Below are 12,116 nucleotides of genomic sequence, written 5' to 3'. Positions count from 1 at the left end.
AGGATGAGATGGAAATTTGGAAATGATTTGGTTTACGGGATCAGTTGAGGCAGTTTGGGGTCGCCTCACACTGGCCTTGACCTGTAGGTCAACCTGTAGGTTGGGCAGACTGAGCATTGACAGTGGTTAGAAAAATTGTACACTTGCCAGAGAGAAAGAGGCAGTCAGTTCATTTTAAACCCAGCAGGTTTGGGTTTAAGCTTGCATTTTGTATGTTCCGTAAATGTTCATAATGCCATTTAGAGCTAGCTGAGGACTTTGAGAGTCTTTTTGATTTCGTGTTTTTTTTTTTTAATTGAAGTATAGCTGATTTACAATGTTGTGTTAGTTTCAGGTGTACAGCAAAGTGATATATTACACACACACACACACACACACACACACACACACACATGCTAACATATTTTTCAGATTCTTTTCCATTATAGGTTATCAAAAGGTATTGAATATAATTCCTTGTGCTATACAGTGGGTCCTTGTTGTTTATGTATTTTATATATAGTAGTGTGTATCTCTTAATCCCAAACTCCTAATTTATCCCTCTCCCTGATTTCATTTTATTTATTTATTTATTTTTGCGGTACACTCTTTTGCGGGCCTCTCACTGTCGTGGCCTCTCCCGTTGTGGAGCACAGGCTCCGGACACGCAGGCTCGGCGGCCATGGCTCACGGGCCCAGCCGTTCTGTGGCATGTGGGATCTTCCCGGACCGGGGCACGAACTCGCCTCCCCTGCATCGGCAGGCGGACTCTCAACCGCTGCGCCACCAGGGAAGCCCTCCCCTGATTTCATTTTGTTACTTGAGGCTCTAGTGTTTTATTCAAGGAGACTAAATGCTGGGTCTCTCAGGTTACCTATCTAGGAAATACCTATTGTTCCAGAACAAAAGAATGGAAAGGTCATGCAGGGACTGCCTATGGGTGGATATCAGGTGCTCCATCCCCAGAGGCCCCTGTGATGGGCGCATTCTCTGCATCATGCAGGGGCCCTGGTAAAGCCTCTTCCCAGCTTCTTTGCCTTCTCACCACTCCTGCCCCAGGCCCCCGGGGGCCGTGTGTGAAGCGTGCGGGCCCATTAACAACACAGCCTTTCCCACCTGAGCTCTGAACCAGTTGAGAAGTTGGGCTGAGGGTTCAGATAGACAGAGACCAAGATATTAACTTTATTCCTGAGAAAAGCTAATTGAGGGCTGTAGTATGTGGTAATAAAGGGCTTCCTCATTCTGAACCTCTGACTCAGGCCACGCTGGTTTAGGGGAGAGAAGCAGTAGGTGGGCTTCCAGCAGGTTCCCAGGAGTCGGGAGGGGGAGGGGGCTTCACCCCTTCTGCTCCTCTGGGCCAGCCTGGCACGGGGGGGAGGAGGAGGGAAGGGACGCAGTGGGGGGCACTGCTGGGAAAGGGCCATCAGGGCTGTGGGATGACTCCTCGCCCTTTACCCTGACCTTCCCCTTGCGGGGCTGGGTGTTCCCCAGCATCATGGGTGCCTCCTGGGTTCTTCCCTCTGTCTTAGCCTCAGCGACTAATTGATTTAGAGGGGGTGAGAGAGGTAAGTTCTGATAAGAGTATCCTTCAGTAAATATTGTCATTCCTATGACAGGCACTCCTAGAATAGATAAATCTTTTTTTTTTTTTTTTTTTTAAAAAGAGCATTTATTTATTTTGGCCGCATAGCTCACGGGCCTCTGTGGCATGTGGGATCTTCCCAGACCAGGGCACAAACCCGTGTCCCCTGCATCGGCAGGCGGACTCTCAACCACTGCGCCACCAGGGAAGCCCGAGTAAGGACTTCTTGGTTAGGATGCTAGCTGACCAGCTCAGGTATAATTTACATAGCGTAAAGTTCACAAACCTCAAAAATTTTAACCCATGTAATGACCACCTAGATCAAGATGTAAGACATTTGCATCACCCTAGAAGGTCCCTGGTCCCCTTTTCCCAGTTGGAACAATGTCCCCCTCCCCAAGGGTAATCATTCTGACCTCTGTCGCCATAAAGTTGTTTTGCCTGATTTAAATTCCACATGAATGGAATCATGCTTACATTTTGTGGGATTCATTCATGTTGTTGCGTATATAAACTGTTCATTTTTCCCCGTTGCTGTGTAGTGTTCGGTTGTATGAAATTTAGATACACATTCTACACTTGATGGACGTTTGTTTCCAGTTTGGGGCTAGTATGAATACAGCAGCTAAAAATACTCTTGTGCATGTCTTTGGTGGATGGAGTATGAGTTACTGATTAAGGTTAACAGACTGTCCCCGGAATTGAAGTTCACAGTCACTAGCACAGGAAAGGATATCGTACTGTCCATGCCAAATGGTTTTAAAGTGTGTTGACGGCATGGTACAAAAGTACAGTTGACCCTTGAACAACATGGGTTTGTGCCATGCGGGTCCACTTCTACGCAGATTTTTTTTCAATAGTAAATACTATAGTACTACGTCATCTGCAGTTGTTTTATCTGTGGATGGTTGATCCTTGGGATGCAGACCTCTGGATATGGAAGAGCCACTCTAAATTATACTTGGATTTTCAACTTCCGGGAGGACTGGTACCCCAGCTGCCACGTTGTTCAAGGGTCAACCGTATATCAAACAAAGGAACGAATTTAGTCTAGTGTACTTGTATTTAGCAAACCGTGCTGGTACGAAAGCAGATTATTGCTGTTGTGCTCCTTGACTATGATGAATATCCTAAGCTAGAGGGTCAGTTTCCTGAAAGCCGAGATTCTCATGTGAAAGTACGTTGTTTCCTCATGCTGTCTCTAAAAGGAGTGGGAGGGCTTCCCTGGTGGTGCAGTGGTTGAGAGTCCGCCTGCCGATGCAGGGGACGCGGGTTCGTGCCCCGGTCCGGGAAGATCCCACATGCCGCGGAGTGGCTGGGCCCGTGAGCCATGGCCGCTGAGCCTGCGCGTCTGGAGCCTGTGCTCCGCAACAGGAGAGGCCACAACAGTGAGAGGCCCGCGTACTGCAAAAAAAAAAAAAACAAAAAAACCAAAAAGGAGTGGGAAAAGGACCTTTTCATTAATTCTGCAAATAGCCATCATTTTCTAATTTTAGGTTCTCACTGTGAAAAAGAGTCATGAATTACTAAAAACTCTGAGAATATAAACTAGTTTTGAGGGGAGTCCCCTGAAGTGGAATGAATAAAGATTTTAAATATTCATTTATGTTTTTCTTTCCATGTCATTTTGGATATTGTGATGAAGTAAAAAATTTGCTGCTGATTGAGAACCCCTGAATACACTTATAAAAATTTAATTCCCCCCCATATTAACTAGGCTTTTTTAGAAAGCCTGTTTTCCTCTAATAAGTTGCTAGAGGGAAAATCTGTTAGCCTAGAGAATTGACGGATAGAAGTAGAATAGGAAAACTGAACCGACCGTCATCAGGAGATGCTGCATTGATTTAAATTTTAAAAGAGCCTGGATTTAATGAAAGTGAAGAATTAGTTTAGCGTTCCCCTTGACAAGAATGGGAAAAATTCTAGTGACCGACGCTGCACACATACTTTTAAGGCATCACCACCTCCTTATAGCCACCTAACAATATCTTTTAACAACCTACAGGAGGGGAATCTGGCAGTGTGAATCAGTATTAAAGATATGCAGTCCTGGCCTGGGAATCTTCCCTGTACATACACCTGCTCATGTAATGAAATGACATGTGTACACGGTTATCACTGAAACTTTGCGTGTTAACACCAAAACGTCAGAAGCCACCCAGTGTCCATCAGTCATCAGGGAGCAGTTGAGGGATGGTGTATGTGTACAGTAGAATGCTGTGCAGTTGTTAAAAGGGAGTGAGGAAGATCTACATTCTGATGTAGGATGATGTCCGGGTACATTGCCAAGTACAAGAAACAGGTGGAAAGTAGTGTAGACAGTGTGGTACCTTTATGTAAGAAAGATTGGGTTGTGAAATATATATAGGTGAATTTGCTAATATTTTCATAAAGAAATGCTGGATGGATAAACAGGAAACGAATATAAATGTGTATCTGGAGCAGGCAGAGGGGAACGGAGCGATCGGGAATAGATACAGGAACAGCTCCTGCACGTATCTTTTTATATCATGTTGACTTGTTGAATGATGCAGAAAACAACCAACCAGCGGAAGTGAATCTATCTGGGCATTGCCCTTTGACACTGAACCAGACCAAGAGTAGGTGGCATGAAGCTGGTTGAATGCATCATGAAAAGGTGAGGCCATGGGCTCCGTTTCATTTCTCGGAAGCTAAGTCAGTGCATTCAGTGCTTTTTGAGCCAATCTGCCAATCCGACGTGCCAGGCGCTATTTTAGGCGCTGTCAGCAGGCGCCTTACGGTCCAGGCTTTCATAAGGCTGGCGTTGTTGAAGGAGCAGGCAGACAACAAGCAGGTGATGAGCGAGGGAGAGAAGCCTGCTACTGCTGGGGTCCAGGGAAGGAGGTAAAAGGGGTCCGTGCGGAGGTCAGAAGGGAGGGTCATTGCTGATCTACATCCCTACGTCTTTGTGGTGCCTTTGTGAACAATATTCTTACAGATGGGGTAATACAGTGGGGTCATTACATATAGACCCATATAGGTCATTACAGAGTATTGAGTAGAGTTCCCTGTACTATACAGTAGGTTCTTATTAGGTATCTATCCTATATATAGTAGTGTGGATATGTCAATCCCCATCTCCCAACTTATCCCTCCCCCTTCCTTTCCCCCTTGGTTAACCATAGATTTGTTTTCTACATCTGTGACTACTGAATTCAGCTTTCAAAGAGGAAATAAGAAAGACAGGATGCAAAGGTGAGATAGGGCAATGGGGAAATTCAGCAAAGGTGGGCTGATTCTCTAATGCCTTTTGCTCTTTGGGGCTGCAGTTCAGCGAGAGACATCTTTAAAGTAAACGTAACCCGAAGCAGTGGAAATCTTTCACAATTAGCTTTAGGCATTCTTCCCCTATGATTGTAGTCGATACATGGTCCTAATAGCAGATGAGCAGCCCCGGGTGGAGACGGTGTTGTTTTGCCAAAACATCTTTGGAGCCAGAAGTTTGTTGCTTGTCACAGAAACTGAAGACTGTTCTCCTGGGAGCATCTCTGTCTCCTAAGTACACAGTAGACGCTATGCTCTGCTATCCGCTTACCCTGAATATTCCCATCCAACACCTCTTGCATCTTCTGCACACAGCAAGGGCCTTAGCTCCTTTGTGAGTCAATGAAAGAAGATGTGTGTGTGTTCACAGTGGTTTTAGGGGTTTGCCAAAACCCCAGTTCTGTTAATTTCATGAAAAATAAATGATTATTTTATGGGCACGTTTTCCTGAATGTTCAGTTTGTATTTCTGGCCTGTTAAGAGTTTTTTTTAACTGCTGATGAGCATTTGACCATATTTGTGAGCGTCTCAGGGCAGCCCGGCACGATGGGTGTAAAATGACAATAGTAACAAGGACAACAGAAATAGAGTTGACGTTTGTAAAAGGAGTGGGGGTCCAAGGACAGACGAAACAGGCTCAGTGGGCTGATTTGATTCGGGAAGCTTTTATTTTTAACCAGTTAAGGTAAGAGGGTCTTATCATGTTGATGAGAATAATTCAGAGGACAGCACTTAACAGTAGCATGGACAGGACCATTCTGAGTGGACTGGGAAGAAGAAAGGAGCATTGTGCTAGAGAAGGTGCATCTCTGGCAACATTCCGTCGAGCAGACAAGTGGCTGGAATTCGTGTTGGGAGCAAACTTATTTCCTGACTAGCTGGGTTAGGGAATGAAATTAAACTCTAAGAGTTAAAAAAGTATGTGTATATATTTATAAATGTATCATGTATTGGTGTTTATGAGTGTTTTTTAGTAAATTTGATCATTTGTTTATATTCAAAAGTTGACCTTTTTAAGTAAACCACAAGAATTCATACCCCTCCAGCACATCTGTATCTGTGCCAACCAATTTTCTCATGTCTGCGGTTGCCGCTGGTGTGTTTTCACTACCAAGTTCCTGGTGCTTTTTTCTCACCTAGGGCCTGAGACTCAAAGATGTGATATAAATGCTGAGCTGGGTTCTGAAAACCCAGTTAAAATGTATCTCAAAACAGTAATAAGTCTGTGACTGTTCTTCCCTCTTCTTCCCATGATTGTTGAATGACTAAGTAAGAAATTAACCAAAGTGATGGTGTGCAGACACCTGGCACAGGCCTTGGCAGATGGGTGTTCCATAAATTGGCATTTTCCTTCACCCTCAGAAGTGCTCTTCAACCTTTCCCCCGAGGACTCTCCAGTGTAGAGAGTAGTAAACACAAGAACTCAGGCATCTCTGGATGGTTCACGGACTCTCCTTGAGGACACTGGTGCATCATGAAGATGTGTCATTGTAATTTTGCGGCTCACCCACCCCCCTGGCACCCATACAATAATTTGAGAGGTTTAGTGTTAATGGCTAATGTCAGACAAGGCAGAAAGGAGTGGTCAGTATATTCACTCCAAGTGCGTTTTGTCATATGTCTTTTCTTCTTTTTAATTTTATTTATTTTTGGCTGCGTTGGGTCTTCATTGCTGCGGAGGGGTTTTCTCTAGTCGTGGTGCGCGGGTTTCTCATTGTGGTGGCTTCTTTTGTTGCGGAGCACGGGCTCTAGGCGTGCGGGCTTCTGTAGTTGCGGAACGTGGGCTCAGTAGTTGTGGCTCGCGGGCTCTAGAGCGCAGGCTTAGCAGTTGTGGTGCATGGGCTTAGTTGCTCCGTGGCATGTGGGATCTTCCCAGACCAGGGATCGAACCCGTGTCCCCTGCATTGGCAGGCGGATTCTTAACCACTGCGCCACCAGGGAAGTCCATCATATTTCATATTCTTTGAAATTTGGCCACTTAGAGATAGTTCATAATGCAATTCTCTTCAGCCAGAGGCTAAGCACACACTTGTTTCCCAGTCATTCTGGGCATCGGCAGGGAATAATAATCATTTCTAAACCCTGCATTTGTGTATACAGCCATAATGTGGAAATCCGACGAGGACACACCTGTAAAGTACTTAGAATTCTGTGGATTTTAGTTATATGCAGAACTTTAATGGGGGATCTCTGATTGAAGGATAAGATAACAGGGCAGCATTTCTTTACCAGCTCAGATAAATGAAAGGAAAAAAGAAATCCTCTTGCTAATCTGGGCATTTCTGAGGCAGCCACTTATTATGGACGATTCTCAATTACCCAGCAATTCATGCAGATAATTAAAATTCTCTGATAACCCTAAAATTTCACATTGGTTGTTAGTTTCTTATTTCTGTTGAATGAACCTTACTTCAAAAAACAACTTTTGACACAAGGGGTAACATTTTGAGCAACCACTATCTAGACTATTCACGTTGTCACATTGAATCTCCCTTCAGCCCTGCAGTGTGGATGTTAACCCTCGTTACAGATGAAGAGACTGAGGTTCAGGGAAGCTAAATGCAAGGTCACCGGTGAATTATGGAGCTGAACTGTAACTTCACCTCCCAGACTCAAGACCCATTCTCTCTCTCCTAAACTATTGCCTGCTCCCTGGTAGAATTGGGGTAAAATGTCCCCAAAGCTAGGAGAAGGCCAGAAAAAGGCTAAAATTACGTTGAATCGTCAATTCCTGAGTAAGCAAGAACTGATAAATATTTGAGAGAGTTAGTTTCAGTTTCATCAAGTAAAAGTATTGATACGTATCATAAGAAGCAAATGAGATCATGGATTAAAAATACTTTGATACGTTGCAAGCAGCAATAAATATGCCAAGGAAGATTGTCGGTCCTTGACACCTCCATCCCTTGGGAAGAGTCTGTTCCCTGGGACTGTGCCTTTGATCTTTGTGAGTTATGGGGAGGTCACCATGGTAGCTCCGAAGGGCTGTTTAAACTAGTTGAGAGCTACATGTCGTCTGGATAAATAAGAGTTACCAAACAAAGCAGCATGTTAAACAAGGGTTGTCATGGCCTGTCATGCATGGCTTGTTTGTTGAAGATCTCCAGAACTTTCTGGTTAAAAGGTACACAGGGTTTTTTTTATTTAAAGGTGAAATTATTTTTATTTTTAAATTGAAGTATAGTTGATGTATAATATTATATGAATTACAGTGTACAATATAGTGATTCACAATTTTAAAAGGTTATACTCCATTTACAGTTATCATAAAATACTGGCTAGATTCTCCATGTTGTACAGTATATCCTTGTAGCATATTTTATACCTAATAGTTGTTGTTTGGTTTTTTTTTTTACATGTTTATTGGAGTATAATTGCTTCACAATGGTGTGTTAGTTTCTGCTGTATAACAAAATGAATCAGCTATATATATACGTATATCCCCATATCCCCGCCCTCTTGCACCTCCCTCCCACCCTCCCTATCCCACTCCTCTAGGTGGTCACAAAGCACCGAGCTGATCTCCCTGTGCTATGCAGCTGCTTCTCACTAGCTCTCTGTTTTACATTTGGTAGTGTATGTATGTTTATGCTACTCTCTCACTTGGTCCCAGCTTACCTTCCCCCTCCTGCTGTGTCCTCAAGTCTGTTCTCTACATCTTCATCTTTATTCCTGTCCTGCCACTAGGTTCATCAGAACCATTTTTTTTTTTTTTTAGATTCCATATATATGTGTTAGCATATGGTATTTGTTTTTCTCTTTCTGACTTACTTCACTCTGTATGACAGACTCTAGGTCCATCCACCTCACTACAAATAACTCAATTTTGTTTCTTTTTATGGCTGAGTAGTATTCCATTGTGTATATGTGCCACATCTTCTTTATCCTTTCATCTGTTGATGGACACTTAGGTTGCTTCCATGTCCTGGCGATTGTAAATAGAGCTGCAATGAACACTGTGGTACGTGACTCTTTTGGAATTATGGTTTTCCCAGGGTGTATGCCCAGTAGTGGGATTGCTGGGTCATATGGCAGTTCTATTTTTAGTTTTTTAAGGAACCTCCATACTGTTCTCCATAGTGGCTGTATCAATTTATATTCCCACCAACAGTGCAAGAGGGTTCCCTTTTCTCCACACCCTCTCTAGCATTTATTGTCTGTAGATTTTTTGATGATGGCCATTCTGACTGGTGTGAGGTGATACCTCACTGTAGCTTTGATTTGCATCTCTCTAATGTTTAGTGATATTGAGCATCTTTTCATGTGTTCGTTGGCCATCTGTATATCTTCTTTGGAGAAATGGCTATTTAGGTCTTCTGCCCATTTTTGGATTGGGTTGTTTGTTTTTTTGATATTGAGCTGCATGAGCTGCTTATAAATTTTGGAGATTAATCCTTTGTCAGTTGCTTCATTTGCAAATAATTTCTCCCATTCTGAGGGTTGTCTTTTTGTCTTGTTTATGGTTTCCTTTGCTGTGCAAAAGCTTTTAAGTTTCATTAGGTCCCATTTGTTTATTTTTGTTTTCATTTCCATTTCTCTAGGAGGTGGGTCAAAAAGGATCTTGCTGTGATTTATGTCGTAGAGTGTTCTGCCTATGTTTTCCTCTAAGAGTTTTATAGTGTCTGGCCTTACATTTAGGTCTTTAATCCATTTTGAGTTTATTTTTGGTTACACAGGACTTTGAGAACTCATTTTGAAGCAAACCAAGTACCAGGTTCTCTCTCGCTGCCCCTTGAGAAACTTGTTTCTAAATAGGTGGAAAGCAGAAGGATGAAGGATGCCATGGTTAAGCGTGTAGTCAGTAGTCAGAGCTGGTGGTGGGGAATCCACCCTCATGTTTTCTGGACAGCTGGAACTATGGGAGATGATGAATTGTTACTGGAGCAATGTCCGGTCGTAAATAGTGTGGTTATTTCATGGGTGTCTAAATATTTTCGCCCCTGTTAAACAATTGAAACTGTCAGGCACACAAGGCCTTCCTCAGTGATTTTTCTCTCATCGCTATTCATTTTCTGAGGACATCAGCTGAGGCAGATGTCATAATACCTGGCATGGTAACCGGCACACTGAGGGCTGACATATGCATTTGCTGAATGATAGAAGCCTGGACGGCAGCCAGGCTCAGTTTGTATGACCATCTTGATCCTCATGTAGGATGACCTCTTGGTTGGTCTCTATTCACATGAAGCTTATAAAATACGTTCTTTGGGTTTACTTTAATGGACATTTTTTTTTTTTTTTTTTTTGCTGTACGCGCGGCTCTCACTGTCGTGGCCTCTCCCGTTGCGGAGCACAGGCTCCGGACGCACAGGCTCAGCGGCCATGGCTCACGGGCCCAGCCGCTCTGCGGCATGTGGGATCCTCCCGGACCGGGGCACGAACCCGTGTCCCCTGCATCGGCAGGCGGACTCTCAACCACTGCGCCACCAGGGAAGCCCTAATGGACATTTTAATTGAGGTAATTGTCGATTTACATGAATACAGGAATAATACATATGTAATATATTATAGGAATAATATGTAGACAGCTCATGTATCCTTTATCCAGTTTCCCCAGTGGCAACATCGTACAACACTGTAGCCCAGTATCACAACCAGGATGCTGACATGCTGACAGTACATCCGTGTCATTCGGATGGTCTGCTGATTTTATTCAAATATGTTGTTTTCAAGTGATTTTAAAGTGGCGACATATGATTGGGGAGAATAAAAGCCAGGCTGTGGGCTACCATGGCAAAGATGGAACCAGACTTTGTAGACAGCTGTTGGGATGAGGCTGGTTCCCAGATGTGGAAGACAGCTGAGTGTAGGATGACTGGGCTGGGGGAGTCCCCAGTCGATGAGGAGAGGTTTTCCCAGGGCGTGTGTAGGACTTGAGAACGGAAGAAGTCCGTCTGGCAGCCCAAAGGCAAGGAGAGAGCATTGTCCAGGGATGAGCTGTCCCCCTGGTGGGCACCCCTGCCACCCGGATCCCCCTTTCCCTCCAGCCTCCAGTCCACGTGGCAGGATCATGTGTGATGGTACGGGGGCTCCAAGTCTGGTCTTCACCCAAATCCCAGACCACACCGTCCCCCTTTGGAACCAGAGTTTCCTGAAGGTTTGAGAAGAGTGAGCCTCTGTCTTTGTCATCCTTTTCTTTCATGGGGTTGTTTTTCTTATTGAATTCAGGCAAGCAAATAATTAGGTATTGGAGGGCTGGTAACGCCTCTTTTTATGCATTACTTAGCAGTCTCTTCCCAAGTCTCATCTGCCCTCAGCAGCCCACACAGCATCCTGCCCCCGAAAGGTGGATCATTAAGGCTAATGGAAATGAAGTCAGCATCTCCACAGAGGGAGACCTGTAGCTCCCCTGACACAGAGGAAACAGGGAGAGAAGAGGAGGGTAGTGGTGTAGTGTAGGGCAAAGAGCTGGTTCTGTTCCTGGGACCCTGGATGTCATGGCCCCCCTGAGCTTAAGGGGGCTTCTCTGAAGTGGGAAGGTGGTCTTGTTTCTATTTAGGGAGAGAAAAAGACTCTCAGCATTTTTTTTTTTTTTTTTTTTTTTTTTGCGGTATGCGGGCCTCTCGCTGTTGTGGCCCCTCCCGTTGCAGAGCACAGGTTCCGGACGCGCAGGCTCAGTGGCCATGGCTCACGGGCCCAGCCGCTCTGCGGCATGTGGGATCTTCCCAGACCAGGGAACGAACCTGTGTCCCCTGCATCGGCAGGCGGACTCTCAACCACTGCGCCACCAGGGAAGCCCTCAGCATTTTTATACTCCAGAATTAAATTCAGTGTTCTAGGTTAGAAGATCGAGGTTCCGCCCTCCCCCGTCCTTTGCATATGTAGACCTGTAAACGTCTGCATTTTGGACTGTCCAAGTAACTAACTCATGGAATTAACTCTTGCCTCTGAGGCAGGCTTTCCCTCTGGGTGTGCGGACAGCCTGCAGTAATTCCCTGCCTTCGCTTAGACACAGCCAAGGGAGGCGACATTTGTATAATATTCCCTTATTTGACTTGCCATCCTCTGCTATAGATTTGGAAAATAAAAGACACGCCTTTCACAGGAATTACTACTTCTTAAATAACTGCATAAACAACAACTACTATGTGGGAATGCTGAGAACTTTTTTTCCCAGGAAAAGCTAATATAATAATATGCTTTTGAAAATATAGTATAATATAATTTAGTATGTTTTTAAGAATCTGGTTTCCAAATTTGCAGCTTCTGGAGAAACTAATGTTATATTTTACTTGGGGAACAATTTCATTGAAATGACCCTTTCAAGGGA

General features: G+C 44.3%; 1 protein-coding gene and 1 non-coding gene across 2 annotated transcripts in view; both read left to right on the top strand.

Moving 5' to 3' along the window:
* CAMK1D (calcium/calmodulin dependent protein kinase ID) overlaps positions 1 to 12,116 on the top strand; it is a 424,335-nt gene that overhangs the window by 86,989 nt on the left and 325,230 nt on the right. The gene's annotated exons all lie outside the window — the stretch shown is intronic.
* On the top strand, positions 3,425 to 3,555 carry LOC116750272. Its single transcript, XR_004348968.1, has one exon. It is a non-coding gene; the product is annotated as a U6atac minor spliceosomal RNA (small nuclear RNA).

This window comes from Phocoena sinus, chromosome 2 (genome assembly GCF_008692025.1).
Source record: "Phocoena sinus isolate mPhoSin1 chromosome 2, mPhoSin1.pri, whole genome shotgun sequence".
Lineage (NCBI taxonomy): Eukaryota > Metazoa > Chordata > Mammalia > Artiodactyla > Phocoenidae > Phocoena > Phocoena sinus.
The sequence above is the reverse complement of the archived record's forward strand: the minus strand, read 5'-3'. Positions and strand labels throughout refer to the sequence as shown.